We start from the raw sequence: 22328 nt of genomic DNA on the forward strand, positions 1-22328 counted from the left end.
GGTTTTGCTGGATCATGGGCCTCAAAGCCCAAACAGCTGGGACAGCAGTTGTCCCGGATTCTCACTCATTCCTGGCAACACTCCAGCACCCCCCCATACCCGCTCTGTCCCCACTTCTGCTACTACCTGTAATATCTGAGCCTTACACCAGTTTACTTACTTCTTCTCTTCCTGGTTATGAGAGTTTCCCCTCGCTGAGGGCCTACTGTGTGCCAGGTGCCAGTCCAGGCGACTGACATGCTTTATGTCTATAACTTTCATAGCAACCCTGAAATCATCCCCTACATTTTGAGAGGAAAAAGCTATAGGGATGCCTGGGTGGCTCAGTCGGTGAGGCATCTGACTCTTGGGCTCAGCTCAGGTCTTGATCTCAGAGTCATGAGTTCAAGACCCAGTTGGGCTCCCCGCTGGGCATGGAGCTTACTTAAAAAGAATAAAAAGCTGTAGACTCGGAGGGTGGAAACAACTTCCTTATCTTGCATCTCATGCCCTTCTTCCCCTCTGCTCTGACCAATACTTAAGGATCTCTCACTCTGGAAGGTGTTCCCTGACACCACTATCTTCTCCCCAGTCCACAGTCTGCTCAGATGCCCTGTTTCTGGGCTCACGCACCCCAGGGGCTGGTCATTCCTCCTATTCCTCGTATCCACCTGTTGTCTGAACCATTGAGATCCTTGCCTGGGTTTTCCAATGACGTTAAGCTGTGGTGCTCATCCTGTGCCTAACAGGCCATCCATGGATGAATAAATTAATGCCCGAGGTCACACTGAGGTCATACAGCTAGTGGTAAAGCATGCACTTGCAAGCAGATCACCTGGTCCTATCTGGCTCTCCACTCTGTACTAGCTGGGCATCCCTGCCCAAGTAGGTTACCCTCTCTGGGCCTCCTTTCATGATCATGGAGATCACAGCAACTGCCTCACCAGTAGCTATGAACATTTAATCTGTTATAGATAGTTATATCAGTTACAGATATTATATCAGTTATAGATACAGATGGTTATAGAGAGACTTCTTAAAATAGCATCTGGCATGGAGCAAGAGATCAACGAAGAGTAGTGATTATTACCATGTCATTACATTATCCTCCTCATCAGAGCTGTACCAGAGTACTCCAAACCCCAAGGTTCCCTGGCTTAGAAGTCCACTTACATAGCTTGCTTAGGGAAGAATCATCAAAATTATAAATCTAAAGAAAAATTAAATGACTTCATTAAAACATAGAGCAAATACAATTTTAACAAGATTGAACTTATAAAAAAATTGAACCTGATTTCGACGGTACCAGGGAAAAGAAAGAGCCCATCACTGCTTCTCAACTGGTGTGCCCAGAAGCGATTTTTTGGGAAGCCAAGGAATGACAAGAAACAGGGCTATAGAAAGGGCACAACCCGGGGTGGGGCCTGTCCCTCCAATCTTGTTCTTTCCACTAAGAATCCTTCTCCTTGCCTGAGCCTGGGGAGTCCAGTGGCTGGTATGGAGATGGCCCATGCTGAACCACATGGATCACGTTGTTTGCTCTGTGTCAGGGCCCAAAGGGGACTTCCACCATCGCTCGCCTTCTGATAGGAATCAAAGCTCACAGGCCAAACCTACCAGCGCTGTTTAAAAACCACCCCAAAGACCTATGTTCCAGCGATCTTCAATAATGACATTCTCATATCTGAGAAAACAGGGCTCCTCGCTAGCAAGCAGATGTCCTATACCCAGGCCTTCCTTGCTGATCCTTCATCTGGGTCTTCGCTCCTCCCTTGCCCCTGCCCTCAGGGCCTTTCCTACTTCTTCCCATCTTTATAGGCCTCCTCCATTCTCCAAGGCTCAGTGCAAGTCACACCTGAAGTGCCCGCCCCCCCACTCCCCATCCTATCAGCCCACCTGTGGCTTCCCTGAAGCCCCCAGCAGTGACTGTCACTGCACCCCTCCCACCCGGCCAGCACGGGGATGTAACATCTCACACCTGTCACCTGCAACCCCGGATGCCACTTCAGCAGCCCGGGTTCTTCTTCCAACCCCGAGCCGTGCAAGCTGTGGGCCCTCCAGAAATGTGTACAGGGTAGAAGACCTGATTCGGTGGCTGTGAAATAAGCCAGTGGTGCTCAAAGAAGATTTGGGGCTAAAATAAAGCACATGTGATCCTGCGTGTTTGTAAAATCATTTTTCTAGTGGAAAAGGCTTATGGCATGCTTTTATCACTTAAACTGTGTGTTGTCTTTCTTCCCACAGTATTTTACCTCTGCTCACCATGTGTGGAAGAGCAGCCAGGTCGTCTGTGGGAGAGGAGGGAGCCAAAGTCCAAAATGATGAAGTCGAGCACAAGAAGATATTTTGAGCTCTAACGACTAAAATACATGAACTGTTTTGGGGGGAAAGGCATGCATAATTCACCAGTGTTCCACATGGCTTTTTCTTCTACCCAGAGCCTGCTCACTTGGATGAAAAATACAGATAATACACGGGTATATGCCACAACTGACTAGATTCAAAGATGCTCTCCTGTTTCCTAATGGAAGAAGATGCAGTAAATAAAGAGCGTAATAGGTTATCAAGTTTTAATCATTTTTAAGGTTCTTCTTTTGGGGGGAGGAGGCAGGATCCTGCAGAAGACTTTGTATTCATTAAAAAGCAATCAGAAGGGGTACCTGGGTGGCTCCAGGTTAAAGCCTCTGCCTTCGGCTCAGGGCATGATCTCAGGATCCTGGGATCAAGCCCCTCATCAGGCTCTCTGCTCAGCGGGGAGCCTGCTTCCTCCTCTCTCTCTGCCTGCCTCTCTGCCTACTTGTGATCTCGGTCTGTCAAATAAATAAATAAAAATCTTTTTTAAAAAAAATGGTATGAACAAATTCAAGAAAGAGAACATTGGTTGAATGGTCTCTTTAAAGTTTAGTGATTCAGCTGTACCTTGATTCCCAAGTGCTCTTAACTCATTGCTATTGTTAGGATAACACTTCTGTATAAATGCTCAAAACACATTTCAGAAAGAGTGGCTTAACGAGGCAGGGGAGTGTAGTAATCACAACCAAGTCTGTCTATCTAGTAGAAGCTGTTTACATTTTGGTAATAAACTGAACCTAGTACTCTTGAAAGAATGGCAGTAATTTTGCTTCCTTGTCTCTCTAGTTCCAAGCAGATTGGTTTTTTACCTCGCTCACTGATGGTTTTAGATATCTTGATGTATAGCGTTTAGAAGTCATTAAAAAATAAACAAATGAAGCCCCTGTTACTCCAACTTCATGCTGTGATCATTCCTCATACCCTATGTAAAGCAAACATCAAAAGTCGGAGAAAACTACTGATTACAAACACGACAGGTCTCCCATTCTCGCAAGCCAGAAAGTTGGATTAAGAGCCACTCTTCTGATGCAATGCTGATTATTTATTGGAAGACAGTAACATTCCTGTTTTCTGCAATTAACTATTTTCTTGAAGAGCAACAGGCATAGAAGAATCACACATTTACGGTGATTTTTTTCAAAGAAAACAATTAGTACCCATATCACAAAAGCTAATTCAGATTAATTAAAGAACACCCACATCAGTTAAATATAATACTTCCTCTTTCACTTAACTCGCTGTACACAAAGTGTTACTAAGAAGTGTTGGGCTTCAAGATAATAAAAAATGACAGTTGAAGGGTCTGGAGCTTGGAAGAAAACTTTAGGGTCTGTAACCATTTTAATTGTATATAATTACAGAGAAGGAAGTGGAACAATTTAATTTCGGGGCCTTCATGCTATTAGAAGGGCTAATAGAACAGTATCAAAATTGGTTATTTAAGTAAAATTGTAAGAAGCTGCTTTTCATTCCACGATAGAAATGGAAATTAAGTGGAATGTTGAATAACTTCTGTGCCATCGTTTCCTTGATGTGATATAACAGTAATTCAAGATCTGGTGGAAATTGCTGGTGGAGGTTTAGAATAACTAAGTGAAATACACTGTTGAAATATGTTTTACTTTTTGATTTGGAAAATACATAAAAGTATGATGAAGAAAATACAAATCCACCATAATAAGTAGAGAATGTCTCTAGAAGGAACCAGAAGAAACTGGGAAGGGTTGTGGCAGTCTGGGGTGTAAGGCTGGGAAGAGTCCTAGCTTTTACTAAATATCTTTTATTATGTTAGAATGTCATTTTTTAAATTAAATTAATTAAGTCTTTAGGAAATGACTCATAATTTTACTAAAGAATGAAGGGTTAACACTGGAGCATACTCCAATATTTTTCTACAGGCTTACCTACATTTCTTCTTTTACAAAATCTCAATCAGTAGGTATTTTATAACCTGTTATATTCTGAGATTTTTCCCATGTATAAAATACTCTTCTGAAGCTTGATTATTGATAAATTAACCATGTGCATTTGTGGGTGTATCCTTTGTTTAACTAAATCTTCTGTTGTTGAGCATTTAACTTATCTTTCATTTTCCACTGATATAAATAGCTTTGCCATGAACATTTTTAACGCTGTACCTTCCTGATTATTTCCATAAGATAATGGAAGACCATTCCATGCTCTTGGATCGGAAGAATAAACATTGTTAAAATGTCTATACTGCCTAGAGCAATCTATACTTTTAATGCCATTCCGATCAAAATTCCACCGGCATTCTTCAAAGAGCTGGAGCAAATAATCCTAAAATTTGTATGGAATCAGAAGAGACCCCGAATCACTAAGGAAATGTTGAAAAACAAAAATAAAGCTGGCGGCATCACCTTACCTGATTTCAAGCTTTATTACAAAGCTGTGATCACCAAGACAGCATGGTACTGGCATAAAAACAGACACATAGACCAGTGGAACAGAGTAGAGAGCCCTGATATGGACCCTCAACTCTTTGGTCAATTAATCTTTGACAAAACAGGAAAAAATATACAGTGGAAAAAAGACAGTCTCTTCAATAAATGGTGCTGGGAAAACTGGACAGCTATATGTAGAAGAATGAAACTCGACCATTCTCTTACACCGTACACAAAGATCAACTCAAAATGGATAAAAGACCTCAACGTGAGACAGGAATCCATCAGAATCTTAGAGGAGAACATAGGCAGTAATCTCTTTGATATCAGCCACAGCAACTTCTTTCAAGATACGTCTCTAAAGGCAAAGGAAACAAAAGCGAAAATAAACTTCTGGGACTTCATCAAAATCAAAAGCTTCTGCACAGCAAAGGAAACAGTCAGAAAAACAAAGAGACAACCCACGGAATGGGAGAAGATATTTGCAAATGACAGTACAGACAAAAGGTTGATATCCAGGATCTATAATGAACTCCTCAAACTCAACCCACACGAAACAGACAAACACATCAAAAAATGGGCAGAAGATATGAACAGACACTTCTCCAATCAAGACATACAAATGGCTATCAGACACATGAAAAAATGCTCATCATCATTAGCCCTCAGGGAGATTCAAATTAAAACCACATTGAGATATCACCTTAAACCAGTTAGAATGGCCAAAATTAACAAAACAGGAAACAACATGTGTTGGAGAGGATGTGGAGAACGGGGAACCCTCTTACACTGTTGGTGGGAATGCAAGTTGGTGCAGCCTCTTTGAAGAACAGTGTGGAGATTCCTCAAGAAATTAAAAATAGAGCTTCCCTATGACCCTGCCATTGCACTCCTGGGTATTTACCCCAAAGATACAGATGTCGTGAAAAGAAGGGCCATCTGTACCCCAATGTTTATAGCAGCAATGGCCACGGTCGCCAAACTGTGGAAAGAACCAAGATGCCCTTCAACGGACGAATGGATAAGGAAGATGTGGTCCATATAAACTATGGAGTATTATGCCTCCATCAGAAAGGATGAATACCCAACTTTTGTAGCAACATGGACGGGACTGGAAGAGATTATGCTGAGTGAAATAAGTCAAGCAGAGAGAGTCAATTATCATATGGTTTCACTTATTTATGGAGCATAACAAATAGCATGGAGGACAAAGGGCGTTAGAGAGGAGTAGGGAATTTGGGTAAATTGGAAGGGGAGGTGAACCATGAGAGACTATGGACTCTGAAAAACAGTCTGAGGGGTTTGAAGTGGCGGGGGGGTGGGAGGTTGGGGTACCAGGTGGTGGGTATTATAGAGGGCACGATTGCATGGAGCACTGGGTGTGGTGAAAAAATAATGAATACTGTTTTTCTGAAAATAAATAAATTGGGAAAAAAAAGATATGTATCCTATGGAAACAACGAGAGTAGAGTTATGGAATCAAAATAAATTATATTTTAGAACTTTTGATACACCTTGGCAAAATCTCCAGGAAGAAATTCTCAGGTTACACTTTGGCCCCAGGGCATGGGAATGCCCTTTTTAGGGCACACTGCCCAACACTGGAGAGACACATTTGGGTCTCGGTCTTCTAAATTTTTCTAATCAAAATTGGGATTTCCAAATAGCCATGAGTTTCATACATTCATTTTTTGTTCTGTAAATTTGAATGTTGTAGGAAAGCTGTCATAGTTTAATTCTATAGAATACATTCCTCCCTTTGGTACCTGGAATGAAGTGGGATGGGTCCTAAATTTCCCTCTCAAAAGTCAAAGATTTTACCTAGGCTAAAAAAGAACTGGTTCTCTGCCTTGAATCACTAAGTGTTCCAAACAATAGGTCCTGGAAATCCATCAACCATGTCTCTGTCTTTGGCACCAAGAGAGAATTTAAGACTGAAGGGCATGTGCTCTGGCTAGGAATTCAACTTCTAAAGTTGCCGCCAGTTCACAGGAGGTATCGCTTCCCTTAATGGATTTGTCACTTCCTCAGACTGTCCCTTTAGAAAGGTGCAAAGACCAGCAGAATACCTTGGATAGAGGCTCCTTAAGAGACTTACCAGAAATGACACTCATCTGCTTTTTAGCGTAGAACTAAAATGTATCCTGTATAAGACAGAAGGAATGCTTATTCAATATAGATGAATTTTGAAATTACAGAAAAGCATAAAGAAAATAAATATTGCCTTTAATTCCACTATTCAGAGATAAACTGTTGATATTTCAGTATATTTTTAGTAACCTACTATAGAATCTCCTGCACATACACATTTTCTTATTTTGCAAACATGGGATAATATTAGACTTGTGTTGTAAACTGCTTTTTCACTTAAAATATCGTGAACTATTTTCTGGGTCATTAAATATGTTACAGAAATGGTTTTGATATCTTTATAGTTTTCTGTCACCAAGATATACTTTTTTACAGAACATCAACTCCCACTACTTATTTCCAAATTTATCTGTTAAACTAGAAGCTTGCTTATACATCTGTATAACCTTTAGCAAATGCCCCAGGCAAGTAGAATGACTGCTGAATTAAATCTAGTAGCCTTTGAAAAGGCTGGAGAAGGGTGAGGCATCTTTTTAATGTTCTATTAGTTACGGAAGAGAAAACTCTACAAGATGGGCAAAAATTAAATCTAGAATAATCTTGCACTTAAATTACTTCACAATTACTTTGAAATTCTTGCTGAAATTTAAAGAAATTAACTCCCGAAATATAGGCTATGCCTTATGGATTTGCTGAATGTGAGAAAGCCAATATGGAAGTTTAAAGAAATTAACTCCCAAAATGATAGGCTATGCCTTATGGATTTGTTGAATGTGAGAAAGCCAATATGGAATGCAATCAACAAGCCCACAGTCTCAGAAAAAGCCTCGTGTGAAAATATTAGTAAATTAATGCATATAAATAAGTCTTAAGTAAAAATAAAATATTTTGAGTATAATCCTCATGTCATCTTTAACCATTCCCTACTTTAGCCAACTTTTTCAATGAACTGACAGATAGCCATTGTTAATTGCTTTGGATAAGAGGATTTCCAATCAATGAATAATCTTGTAGAAAAAAATCTCTATAAACAGGATGGATGACTCCTCTAATTTTTTGCGGAAACAATGAAAAGCCACGTTGGTTCAAATGTACCACAACAGCAAGTCGAACAAGTGAACAGTGTAAGTGATTCACGGGACATATGGGCATCTACATATCCTTCTACACATGGTATATCTATACATGGCCATTTTTCTTCTTATAAAATCCTATTCCTGGGGAAACCCTGTTTCAGAAGACATATTCTGTTATCTGTCATTACCAAGGAAAGCTGCTTCTCATTTTTGGAGACACAGCTAATGTGTTAATGCTTAAAAAATCTTCCCTTTGCGTGCATAGTGACAGGATTGAAGGACATTTGGATGTAAACAGTACTAGGGAAGTGTCACATCAGGAATGAGAGTATTCTTTCTTATTAGAAATAACCAAAACAACACCACCAACAACCAACCATGAAAATAAAACGTTAGAGTACTTCCCATCTGCCTGTATCTCTAAAACATATGGCAGTCTCAGGTCATCAAAGAGGCCATGTTTTGTCAATAGAAACTCATATAGAACCTGCTGCTTATAGAAGGAATCAACATTGATTTGGAAAGTTGCCAAGTGACTGTGTGACGTGAGAAGCCTTTTCACAATTATAGCTTTCCAGACAATCATCACAGAGTGGGTTTCTTTTAAAGTTGTCTGAGAATATTGGTTATGGTTCCATCTTGAGCCTTTAGAAGCAAATCACTGTTCCTGATGGTTAATATGGTTAGGATAAATTTTTTCCTATTTATTATCAAGTTTGATTTTGCTCTTTAGGTTCTCTTTTTCTTGGCAGGTCATTTAATTATTTTCCATCTCCACAGTCAAACATCTGTTCCAATTCCCGTTCCACCCAGCATCTCCTCGCATTCTTCTTCTTTCGGCTTCAATTAGAAGTTTGCTAATGGTAGTATCTCCGCTCAGATCTTGGACCTTGCAATTAATTTTAATCAGGCTTGTTAACACTTTTTTAATATGTAGGAAATAAGCAAATATGTAACTAAAAAGCCATTTATGTCTTTTATGAAGGTAACAAATATGCAATTAAAAACTCCTTCTCTCAGTGACTTTGCAATAAATTAACTTGTTTTGTCACTATTGTGCCTGTACAATGTCATTTTCTCTGGAGTTTTGACAGTCAGATTTTTTTTTATCCTTGGCAAAATTAGCAAGTAATATTAAGATCTAAGAAATGACAATTAGTTTGCGAATTAGGTGGGATATACAATGTGTTAATTATTGAGGGACCAGGCGCATGCAATTAAAATTTAGCATCCAGATAATGATAATGTAGTAGGCTTCTGAGTATCTAATGAAGTTGAAAATGTTCATTACCAACAAATTAATTCTCAGTTGCTTAACCAGTATTTAAAATGTCTATACAGAGGAATGGATCATGATAATCATTATTGTTCACAAATACAATAATAACACAAAATCTTGAAAGTCTAGCAGGACTCTCGTTTCATTGTTAAGCATTCCATGCACACTGACAGGGGACCTTTCCAAAGACTCAGAAACATGGTAGACCAGAAAGAGATCTTTGCTTCACTTAAAGCACTCTCTCAAGTCACCTAAAGGTCAAAGAATGAGAGAAGAGGAAAGGCAGTTGAGATGGAACATGGGTCAAGGTACCCAATATTTGCCCTAGCAGACCCTTCATGTTTCAGGAGTGATTCAGAAAATGTCTTCTTCACCTAACTTAAATGTGCTCCTCTTTGTAACTTGGAAACTCAGTTCCATATGGATTTCCTACTTTAATAGATAGACCCAGTGTTCTAGTAGCTGGAGAGTCAATGGTAAGTTGTGTCTCAAGAGGAACCCTCATCTTGCAGAGGGTCAAACCCAAAAACAACTCATACATTACAGTGTGACAACTGCCATAACACAGAGACAGAAGTCTGACTTACAACCTTCAAAGTCCCCTGGTTGCTGAATGGGGAGCAGATTGTTGAGGCAGGGGTGGAAAGAGACAGAACGGCCAGGGTTTTGCCATGGACCATGAGAAAGATGGCGGCAGTCTACAGGAATGGTAGCACTGACGAGATGAAAATGGTAGGATGGTAGATATATTTCGGATGGAGAATTGTATCCAGGATTTGGCTTGAGAAACTAAAAAGATGTTGCTATGGCTATATGATTTGGGGAGGACTGGGAGATGAAAAGGGTTAGAGGGAAACTTCCAGAGTCCTATTGGGGTGTAAGATTATAGTGTCTGTGGGAGAAATGAGTGAGGGTATCATGCAGGCACTGAAGTTCAGAAGTGAAGTGTGATTGAAGGTAGAAATTTGGACACTCATCAGCATATAGATGGTTCTGAAGCCCCGGAACGGATGAGCCTACCTAGAGAGAAAGTGTAGAAAGAGAAGTGAAATCCCGGGAGCAAGCTCCAAGTAACGCCAGGGAAATTCAGGGAACAAGGGGAGTTAGCAGAGGAGAAGAAAGAGGTGCAGCTAGAGAAGTCTCAGGACTGATGAAAAGCACAGTATCACAGAAACCTCCAGGGGAGAGAGTTCCAAGGGGGAAGGGAACAGGTAACCCCATACCTGTGCTAAGGCTATTCAGTGGAGCCCTATTAAAATGTCAATACATTAGCAATAGTCTAGAGGGCCATCATGGGAGATTGAAGAAATAACTTGAGATTCATCCATACAAAGGAATATTCTGCAGTTGTAATGAAATGATTTTCAAAACGTACTATTCAAAATTCACTAAGCGGGAAAAGGAAAGATCTCTAGTGCCATTTGTCGGAAAAAAAGGAGGGGAGTATGGAATTTCTGGAATATGTATTGAATATTTTTGAAAGATGCAAAGTAATCTAGTAAGGTAGTTGTTTACAGGATGAGGAACTGGAGGACTCAGAACCAGAGGTAGAAGAGATAAGATTGTTTTAATCTTAGTGGTGTAGCTTTTAGACTTTAAAATTTCTATTTTAAGGTGCCTCGTTAGCGCAGTAGGTAGCGTGTCAGTCTCATAAAATTTCTATTTTATGCTATGAACCTTGGCTAATCAACATCAAGAGACAATATTTCTTGGTGTTTATTATTATGTTGTTTTTCACTGTCTTTTATTTTCCAGAGTTGTAATATTTACATTGCTTTAAGACCACATTTACTACAGTCGTTTGGATAATTCCGTGCTTAATTGGTTTCTATGCTCTCTGTTGGTCCTTTTCAAATTTTCATCACACATTGCCTCATTCATGAGGTCTCGCCTTTGCTCATCTCTCATTGGCTACAATATATGTTCATATAATTTTATCACCAAGAGTACTTAGTTGTTTATCTTCTGAGTCCTTTAATATGTGAGAATTTCTTTCTGTTGCTTTCATACAAAAAGAACAGCTTAGTAGAGGTTTTAATGTAGGTTTTTCCCAAAAGAGAGCCTGAGATGAAGACTTGGGTGTGAGTAGCTTACTTGGGAGCCGTTCCCAGGGAACAGCAGGAAGGAAGCAAGGAAAGACAGAAGAATAAAAACAATCCATCTCCATTTGGCCAAGCTGCTCCCAGGAACATTAACTCTCTCTCACTTCTGGCTTCCTCATCTTTGGAAAAAGCCCAGAGGCAGGTAGCCCTCAAAATCGCTGGAAGTGGAAAGCTGGCAGCACGTCTGGGAACTGCCACCACAGGTGCCACACAGGTAGTTGAAATCATAGGCATCCAGAGAGAACCTGGTACAGGGCAGAAAAAGTGTCTGCTTCGACTGATACCACAGAATTCTTCACAGGTCTTTTTACTCACAAACCTCTACGAATATTGTTCCATTGCTTTATGGAATCTAACATAGCAGAAAATTCCAAAGCCAGCCTGACTTTTTTTCCCATTCTAAGTAACCAAGAATGCTTTAAAAATTCAAGAAAATTCAAGACATGGATATTAGTCTCAGTCTTGGCAATTTTTTTTCCCAATTTATTTATTTTCAGAAAAACAGTATTCATTATTTTTTCACCACACCCAGTGCTCCATGCAAGCTGTGCCCTCTATAATACCCACCACCTGGTACCCCAACCTCCCACCCCCCCGCCACTTCAAACCCCTCAGACTGTTTTTCAGAGTCCATAGTCTCTCATGGTTCACCTCCCCTTCCAATTTACCCAAATTCCCTACTCCTCTCTAACGCCCCTTGTCCTCCATGCTATTGGTTATGCTCCACAAATGAGTGAAACCATATGATAATTGACTCTCTCTGCTTGACTGATTTTTAATTAATTTTACCTATACACGGAGTACTCTTCCAATCTGGGGTTTCAGATCTTTCTTCAGTTCAGGACAGTTTTCTTCTATTATATCTTTGAATATTTCTTATCTTACTGAGCAACTCTACTTAGACTCATATAGCTCTGTAATCTTATCTCCATAGCAATTATCATTGCTCTGATTAACTTCTCTTTGACCTTTCCTCTGCATCCAGGAGGTTTTTCTCAAGCCTAATGTCCACATCTGATAAAAATTGTCAACAGTGCCAGTCCTACTCTAAAATGATCATAACATCATTTTAAATTCTATTTTGGCATTATGTGTTTCCACAAATTTTTGTCTTACCTATGCCAACATGTCTTTTATTTTGGTCTCATTATTGTCTCCTCTTTCCTATAAGTATTTTTTACATTCTTATAAGGATTTCATATCTAAACTGCATCTCTTCAAATATATGTTCATATTATTGCCTGCCACGTATCATATTTCATGAGTCCCCTGTTGTTGGCTTTTCTGTTTTGAAGCGGGTCTTCCCAGGCCTGTGATTTGTCTCAAATAAGCAGGGATGGAGGTGATAATTCCCCTTGTATCTTCTCCTTGGTTCCCTGGGTGCTGTCGGAATTGTCTTCATATTGAAGGTAAGAGGCTGGCTGAGGTTGATTGGTAGTGCCATTTCAGTGATTCATTAGTGTCTGGGATTGAGGAGGGGATCAAGGAGCAGGCAGGGGCATCAGGGCTGGAGCAGACCCAGCAGGGAACTTAGTCCTTCACCAACTTTCCTTTCAGGCCCTGAACAATCTACTTTAACCAGACACTGGGACCAGCACTCTGCATCTGCTTTCCCCCCAGAGCTTAATATGGTACTGTCTGGAAAGCTATCCCTTCCCAGAGCATAGATCCACTCCATCAAGGCTATATATACCCTTCCTACTGCAGGAAGGGTGGGAGGCTGCCCTTCCAATTCTGAGATATACAATTCCTTACTACTTTCTCAGTAAGTGGAGCCAAGATCGAGACAGTAGGACCTACTCCCATGCTCGCCACCCTGAGAGGTAAGGCCAGTTTCATGGGCATGTCACCTGTGTGATCACACAGTCCTCTGCTCAGAAAGACCCTATGCACAATCCTGCTATTACCATCTTGAAATTCTTAATAATTTTTGAATTAGGGTCCCAGTTTTCATTTTTTCATTGGACCCCACAAATTACATAACCAGTCTTGCTCAGAAGTTTTTCCCTGAGGTTTATGGCAGAATGGTGTCTGGTCCTCTACCAGACTGATCACAGACCCCTCCGATCCCAGTCATCCCCATCAACTGCATTAAGTGGACAGTAAGAAAGAAGAGAGGTAAGTAGAACAAATACCACCAAGAAGGGTGAGAGGCAGAGTGGGTTTGACCACATGAATCCACAAAGACAGGGTCAAGCAGTGATACAACCACTAAGATGCTGTCAAGGATCCAAACTGTCTAGGCCAAGCACCATTCGGTTCTCACACTAATTCACGCAGTCATTCTCCAAAACCCCACCAGTGAACTGTGATGGGCTGTTCAAAGGAGGTTCTTACAATCCTGATTTGGATTTGAGTCCCTCACTCCAGTGCTTTATTCCATTTTCTATTACTTTCCTTCAGTATCATCGTACCCCAGTCTTCACAAAATAAAGCTTGACGGAGAGATACAACAAATTTGTGCATCAGACAATCTACAAGAGACCATGACCTTGCCCTACTCTGAGAGTCATAACTGAGCAAGTTCAAATCCCTCTGAAAAACCAGAACCTACCTTTTTAATAAAAGCCTAGCAAATGGAGGTCATGTTAGTCTGTCAGCTTAATAAGCTGGTTTATATTTATTTGCTCCTATGAATCATTTGTTCTAATAAAAAGAATATCTAACAAACTGGATGCTGTGATGGGAAGATGGCCTCTCACTTGGAAAATAAATGTCAAGTCTTCACCTCAACATTTATTTTTGGTAAATGCTGAGTCTCTGCCTTGGCATTTAAATAGCAGCAGGAAAACTTAATCAGACCACTGGAGGGTTCCAGGACTGGCTGGAGAGAACAACTGACTTTTGTAGACTACGAAGTTCAAAGTGTAATGCCGACTGCTGTATATTCCCCAGGGGGTATACCTGGGGCAAGAGGAGGTGGGAATGATTATGCAGCCATTTGGATTTGTTTGTGCAGTTGAACCAAAAGAACTGACCTTCTTGTATACCTCCTTTTGTAGGAGAAAGAGCTCTGGGAGAGCGTCGAACTCACTCTTTGTGTGTTCAGAGCCCGGGACTCCAATGCCACTTGCACACGCCAAGGCCAAATACACCAGCATAACCTGGAGAGCTGGAAATGGAAATCAGAGACATAAGAATGTACTGTCTGCATGACCCCTTCTGATTTATTCATTTCTGAGACTTCTTCACACCATGCCATTAAAAAAAAAAAATACAACAAAACCAAAACACAGCAGCTCCTAATTATTTACCATGCTCCTAATCAACACGTTTCTCAGGTTGTTTTAAGCACTGTCTGTTCCAATAAGCAGAGGTTGTGTTCATGTTGCCTGGTTCAGAAATCAGCATCTGATTAAACCCCTGATTAAATCGTGTCCAGTGGGCAAGACCACTGATCACTGAACATGCCTTGTGCTGCTTCTCTACCTGGACGGTGGGAACCCGGCAGCCTCTGAGCACTGCTTTAAGAACAATAGAAAGAACATGTTCCTCACTTAACCAGGATAGAAAGCCACAATTTTCATTAAAAACAAAAACAAAGCAAAACCCTCCACATGATACCCACTGATTCCTGGCTCCAGGAGAGAGCTCACCAAGGGCCTGGAAATGCATGGCCATGCCCTCCTGCCCCAGCGCCTCCCCAGACCATAGGCCACCACTTCTCTCCTGGGAGCAGGCGTGGCTTCCTGGGCACGCAGGTGCCACTTGCTAACCTGCAAACTCCAAATGACTGTCTGACAGATGCACATTATACAAATCTCCCTCGAGGTGCTGCCTGGAGTGCCTGCCCCTTCCCAGGGGCTCAGAGCTGTTTGCTTCCATCTGCTGCAGGACCCGGGGGCCTCATGGGATCATGATGGTTTCACTAGCCTACTGCCAAGAGGATGCGGGCCATTTGAGAAATGAATTTTTACTTTCATTTTTGGAAACTCCAAAGGCATGGAGAGGCGGGGAATTTGGCAACGGGAATGAAGCCATTTTTTCCCTTCCGTTGGCACGGGACTGTCGTAGAAGAGGTACTGTGGTATCAGCATGGCTCCGTGCAAGTGACTGCACACTGAGAATCACATGCTGGTCTCGCCCCGTCCTACAGACTGTGGCGTTCTCCATAGCATTCCAGACAGAGGAAGTATGCAAGTAAATATGTTAACCCAGAAAGAATAAAAAGAAAATAGAACTGTCATTTCCTAAGGGCAATGACGTGCCACCCACTGAGCTTAATATGATTGGTCCTTAATACTTTACAGATGACCCCACCACTCAGAACATGTCATCGATGATCCCAGACACCTGGCAAGTGGCAGTGTCAACACTGGAACCCAGATCTCACTACCAAGGACTCACACAGTCTTTGCTCATCTACTGTCTGTCCTGAGGATGGTGGCATCCCCTCTGCTAACTCTGGGCCTCATGGCTGTGTGATCTGAGCAGTCACCCTGTGCCCCACACTTAGAAGGGCTCTGAACTTGGCTCAACACTCTGCCCTCGCCATCTTGAAATTCTTCATAATTTTTGAATAAGGATCCTCATGCTAGATTCTGCTAGATCCCCGACAGAAGGCCACTTGAAGAGCCCTTGTGACTCACATACCTTATAATTAAACCAATTCTGAAATAATTTTATCCTCGGTTTCTGTGTTCATAACATCCAGGATAATTTCCAGTGAGCTTAGGTCATGACGAACCACCCGGAAGTCCTTTGTCTGATTTCCAGGAATAACCTTGCTCTAAAGAAAGATTCTGCAATAATTATCCTCTAAACCTCTCTACATTAGAAATTATGAATAAGGGGTGCCTGGGTGGCTCAGTTGTTAAGCGTCTGCCTTCGGCTCACGTCATGATCCCAGGGTCCTGGGATCGAGCCCCACATCAGGCTCTCTGCTCGGTGGGAAGTCTGCTTCTGCCTCTCCCACTCCCCCTTCTTGTGTTCCCTGTCTCTGTGTGTCTCTCTCTGTCAAATAAATAAATAAAATCTTTTTTTAAATTATGAATAAATGGAACATTAAACCTTAAGCATTTAGAATAGGACCTACTGTATAATAAGAGCATAATACATGTAATGATTTTATTATTATTATTAATGTTTTCATTAGAGAATACATTTAGGTAAAATAAAAAATACCATCACCAACTAACAGTCACCAAATATCCATTATTCGTTCTTCCTTTTAATAATAAAATCACTCCCCGCCCCCTCATAGATTTACCCAGCCACAGACGATACTTACCAGCTTCCCTTGCAGCGAGGCAAGGCCACGTGACTAAGGTCTGGCCAATGGGATGTGAGCAGTAGTGACTTCCACAGCTCCTGGGTCATACCCCTTACAAAGGCAACTAATTGGCCTCCAGCCCCTTTCAAGGGCTTGAAATGCAAGCATGGGTCTATTGAGCCAACCTGGAATATGTCATAGAGAGTAACATTCTGGGAGATGGTAAAGCCCCAACCAAAAACATGCCAGAACCTTGGGTGAATTCATGGAACAGAGAAGCCTGCCTGCCCTGCACCTATCACCTCTAATCTGCTCCACTGGAGAGAGAATGAAGTATCTGGTTTGAGCTACTGATTTCTAGCATTTCTTTGTTATGGAATCATAGACTATACCCAACTGATACATGCCTTAAGCATGTAAGAGGTTTCTTTTCTTTTTTTTTTTTTTTCTTGTACAAGAAGTACAGTAGACTTCTCATGGTGTACATTCAACTCCTTCTACAATGTCAGGATTGAAATCTCTGTGATTCTCATGAATTACCCTCAGGAACTCATTGTAGCTTGAGTTATCACATCTGCATTTCTGAGGGGAAGGAGGAGGAAGAGAAGTCTTCCTGGAAATCCCTAGGGCTTGATCACTTCCATTTGATTGGCTGGACCATGTCACATGGCCACTCCTAGTTTGGATCCAAAGAAGGTGAGTTTTTCATTTTCCTGCCTTTCTAATAGAGGGAGGAAAGGGGAAGGAGGCTGGGATGGGTGTTGAGAGAGCCCTAATTAATAATATGATTCTTTTATAACAGTTATCAGAACCTTCTGGATGGTTTCTTGGAAATTCCTGACTTTTCCCAATCATGCTGCACCTTCCATCAAAGGTTTTGGTTGTAGCTGGAGATGGCCATTGTTCTAAGCACCCCAAGTAGAAAGCGATAAGCAGAGGAACCCCCCGCAAGCCTGCCCCTCTCCAGCTAACTCTCTGCAAACATCTTTCCTTTGGGACTCGGACCATGTCCAGACTCGTTGATGAAGGAGGCTGTGTCCTCTAAGGAAGTCAGTGGGCAAATGGCTAGTGTTCAGAGTCCATGAGTGGATCAATGTGTTGCTGTATCCACAAGGTTCATTCTCAGGCCCAAGAGAACTTTATGAGATCCTGGCATTCTTGCAACACCCAGAACGGGAGCTTAATATGAGCTAAGCACCATGCCCAGCCCTTTTGAGGTACTGTTGCAGCTGATGCCCCCCAAAACCCTGAAAAGTGGACAAAATTATTTTCCAGACTCTTCAGATGAGAAAACTGAGACTCCGAAAGGTTTGAAAGAATGGAGTGCTATTTGGGGACATTTTGCTATGAACTTGGCGCATGTCTCTATTTCTCTTGGAATGATTTTGGTAATAATTTAGATGGATTTTCAATGCTTTGTGGGTGTCACACGGATGTGTCTTCTGGACGGGACCCTGTGCTGAGCGTGGCCACCTGGCAGTTCTTTACCACAGGTCACATGGGCTGTCTCATTTCAGGAGTAGGGAGACGGCAACAAGGAGGCATGAGGCAGACACATGTGGCTGGTTCTGGGGCTGTCTCCGGTTCTGACATCAGAGAGCATGTGGTTTCAAGGCCACCTTCAGAGTGGAGCTAGGAGCCCTTTCCCGAGCCCTTTCCCAAACAAACCTTCACAGGCTGTTCTGTGGGTAGAAATCTCACGGATTTCCTCACCAAAGGCCCCACTGCCAACTCAAAAGCATTATCCCATGCATATTCAGCTTCCCTAAGATACAAATCTGCCTCACAAAATATTTACTCAGCCATTGACCCTGCGAGTGTAAACATATTATGACAAAGAACTCTAGAACTGAAAACCAGAGCTGCAGAAGGAAGACACGTGGCTTTAAGCAAAGCTGCTATACCAACGGAAGCGTCTCCAGCCAGGAATGGTGGGGTTTCTAGTGTCGGCAGCTCGGGCTGGCCTCCCACGCTCACTGCTCCGCCTGATGAGCAGTCAGATCACTGCTCGCCATCTCCAGCCAGACGGGTGATGCCCTCTCTGGAGTGTGTGTGCTGGAGTCCTCTCTGGGCTAGGGCGACCCAAAGAACAGGCTGGCTCTCTCCCACCACCGCCGAGGAAGTGAATACAAAGAGCCAAGAAGGCAGGCAGGAAGTTCCCACCCACCTGGTCCCTGCACTGTAGCTCTCACATCCCATCTGATCGCAACCCTGGACGCGATCTAGAGCAAGAAGCAATGTGCATTTCTAGAACTCGGACTGTACATGCTCCAGAAAATGGGAGTAGCACCCTTCCCTGGGCTTCGAATGCTCATTTTGTTTTTGTTTTCGTTTTTCTCTTCATTTTCCTGTCTTCCTTATTCCCACATCTTCCTTGTGGTTTACTCTTTTTTTTTTTTTTTTTTTGACAGACAGAGAGATCACAAGTAGGCAGAGAGGCAGGCAGAGAGAGAGGGGGAAGCAGGCTCCCTGCTGAGCAGAGAGCCCGATGTGGGGCTCGATCCCAGGATCCTGGGATCATGACCTGAGCCAAAGGCAGAGGCTTAACCCACTGAGCCACCCAGGCGCCCCCTTGTGGTTTACTCTTAAGTAAACGCTTGCCTCATGTCTTTTCTGCCCAGCCACCTCCCCACAGACCTGAGGCTACTACATTTGTCCCAGTTCTGCCAGATGGCTGGCAGAGAACGACGCATGCTGGCCCCTCATCATGGGGTGGACATTTGTCTTTACAGCCTGCTGGCATCCTTTCTTCCAGCAATGGCTCACTGATCTTCTTCAAGTTCTCAGTACTCCCCTGCGGGAGTGCATGTGATCTGGATGGCACTGACCCCTTCCCTATCCTAGAGATCTGGTTATCAGAGGGTCACATCTGTCCTGGCCATAGGGTCAGGTGCATAACCCAAGTCAGGCCAAAAGAATTGGCTGATTCCAAGATGTCCTTACAAATGTTGAAAATAGGTAGACCATGCCTTGTGGATTCATTTAAATGCAAAGGACAGAGAAAAGGATCATAGAAAATTTAAACAAGAAAATGACATGATTTGATTGAGGCTTTTAAGGAATCCATCTGAGCACATGTGAGGAATGGACAGGGACGCCTGGGTGGCGCAGTTGGGTGAGCATCCAACTCTTGCTTTCAGCTCAGGTCTGGTCTCAGGGTCATGAGACCAAGCCCTGTGTAGAGTTCCACACTCAGCATGGGGTCTGCTTGTGTTCCTCCTCTCTCCCTCTCCTTCTGCCCTTCCCCACTGCCCCCCTCCAAATAAAATAAATCTTTAAAAAGAAAAAAAAAAAAAAAGAATGGACAAAGCTGAGTGAGTGATGGCAGTTGGAGCTGATGGAATCAAGAGAAGTGAACAGTTCCAAGATGTATGTTGTAGTGCAAATCACTCGCCCTCCTGCTCTCTCCAAGACAACATTCATGCAGGGAAAAAAGCCCTCAAATTACCTTTGCACACTTTTCCCCCAGTGAAAAACAGCAGAAGGGGTTGCTTAGGCCTGATCCAGAAAGTAGCTGTAAGTGTGTGGACTCAAATAGCATTGGGACAAAATGATGTCAGTTGTGGCATCTGTCATTGTGTGGCAAGAAACACCATTTGCAGAGTCCTCAGACCCAAGTTCTTTCCTAGGATTCACTCGGAGGACAGCAGGGGCGATGCTGGAGAGTGTGGTTTTAAAGATCCTCCCACTTATGCTTATTACACTTACCTGAACACAGAGGGAAGAAAACCACAGGGATGCATGTTGGGCTGTTTTTCTTCAGCTGGATATCCTGAAACAAGAAAATCTTAAGTGATTCCACTCATAGAATCTCACACGACCCTTAGAGGGAAAAGGAGCATTCTTAACAATTATGGGTTGAAGTGTGTCTCCCAAAAAGATATGCCTGTGTCCTCACCCATGATACCTGGAAATGGCCCTTATTTGGAAATAGGTCTTTGCAGCTGTAATTAAGGTGTAAGTTAATATGAGGTGATACTGGTGTAGGTTGGATTAGGCTTTGGGGTTTTTTTAATATTTTATTTATTCATGAGAAAGAGAGAGAGAGAGAGCACAAGCAGAGGGGTGGTAGGCAAATGGAAGGGGAAAAGCAGACTCCCTACTGAGCAGGGAGCCCGATGTGGGGCTCAATCCCAGGACCCTGGAATCATGACCTGAGCTGAACTCAAATACTGAACCGACTGAGCCACCCAGGTGCTCCTGTAGGGTGGATTTTAGTCCAATCTGACTCGTGTCCTCACACGGTGGAGACAAAGGGAGAGTGCCATGTGCCAATGAAGGCATGGACTAGGGTGAAGGCAAGGATTTTCAGCAACCACCACCAGAAGTTCTCAAAGAGAACACAGGCCTGCAACACCTGGATGCTGGATTTGGGCTTCCAGAACCATGAGAGAGTAAACTTCTGTTGTCTTATGCTTCCCCATTTGTGGTAATGTGTTAATGCAGCCCAGAAAACAGATACACTAGGGTTTATAAATTGAAGCAAATTTGGGGTTTTTTTGCCGGAAGTCCAAATTTGGGTTTGGGTATATATATTTCAGATGTGTGAGAAGCACACCTTTCAGTACTTTCATGGGTATTCATAACTTTTTTTTTAATATTTTATTTATTTATTTGACAGAGAGAGAGACCGATCACAAGTAGGCAAAGAGGCAGGCAGAGAGAGAAGAGGAAGCAGGCTCCCCGCTGGGCAGAAAGCCCAATGCAGGGCTCAATCCCAGGACTCTGGGATCATGACCTGAGCCGAAGGCAGAGGCTTAACCCACTGAGCCACCCAGGCGACCCCATAACTTTTTATATCTTAGATCTTTGGGATCCTCTCAGCAGTCATATTTTCAGCCTTTTTAGTCTTTGCTGATTAAAAAAAATGAATCATGTTGAGAGAGGAGCAAAATGGCGAGGAGTAGGAGACCGAAATATTATCAGGTCCCAGGAGTTCAACTAAGCAGTTATCAAACCATCTAAACACCTACAAACTCAACTGGAGAGAGAAGAGAAGAAGAGCAGCAATTCTAGGAACAGAAAATCGACCACTTTCCAGAAGGTAGAATGTGTGAAGTGAATCCGAGGTGATATACGGGAAGAGAGACCTCGGAGGGGGTGGGGGGCACCAGCTCCCGGCAAGCAGTAGAGCAGGAGCACAAAATTGGAGCAGAGTCTGCTCCACTGAGGGACTTCGCTCCAGAGGCTAAGCAAGGGGTGGAGCCCTGGCAGGGACAGTGTGGTCTCAGGTCCTGTGGGGTCACAGAAAGACCAGGGGTGCCTGAGTGTGGCATAGCTGCCAGGTATCAGAATAGGGAAGCTGGCTACAGAGACAGAGCCAAACAGCAGGCTCTCAGCTTGGGGTTACCTTAAACCATGATCCAAAGCACAGGCAGGCCCCTGCTCTTCAAGCAGGGACCCCACAAGTGGCAGATCCAGGAACCCCCTCCTTCCTCCTCCGGGAAGAGTGGCACAAAAGTGCACTGCAGGATTCTGCTGGGTTTGCAGACTCCAAATGGGGCCATGCGCCAGAGATAGATCCGTCATAGACCAGGTGAGCACAGAGCACGCCTGAGACCAGGGAGACGGGAGGGATTGACTGCTTTTCTCTGACAGTGCATTGAGGAGTGGGGCCTTGAGCTCTCGACTCCTCTGGGCCAGAGATTGGGAGGTCGCCATCTTCATTCCCATCCTCCAAAGCAGTACAGAAAGCATTCAGGGAACAAAAGCTCCAAGAATGAACCTGAGCAGATTGCTTAGCCTGGCCCCTGGCAAGGGCAGTGCAATTCTGCCTCAGGCAAAGATGTTTGAAAATCATGGCAACATAGCCCACCCCCAGAAGATCAGCAA

General features: G+C 43.0%; 1 long non-coding RNA gene across 1 annotated transcript; it reads right to left on the reverse strand.

The window, feature by feature from the left end:
* Positions 1-6843: 6843 nt before the first annotated feature.
* LOC122899030 lies at positions 6844-20227 on the reverse strand. The gene is made up of 3 exons (XR_006383089.1): positions 20205-20227; positions 14263-14396; positions 6844-6880 (listed from the first exon to the last, which is right to left on the reverse strand). It is a non-coding gene; the product is annotated as an uncharacterized LOC122899030 (long non-coding RNA).
* Positions 20228-22328: the final 2101 nt, after the last annotated feature.

The sequence above is a fragment of the Neovison vison genome, chromosome 2 (assembly GCF_020171115.1).
Source record: "Neovison vison isolate M4711 chromosome 2, ASM_NN_V1, whole genome shotgun sequence".
Classification (NCBI taxonomy): Eukaryota; Metazoa; Chordata; class Mammalia; order Carnivora; family Mustelidae; genus Neogale; species Neogale vison.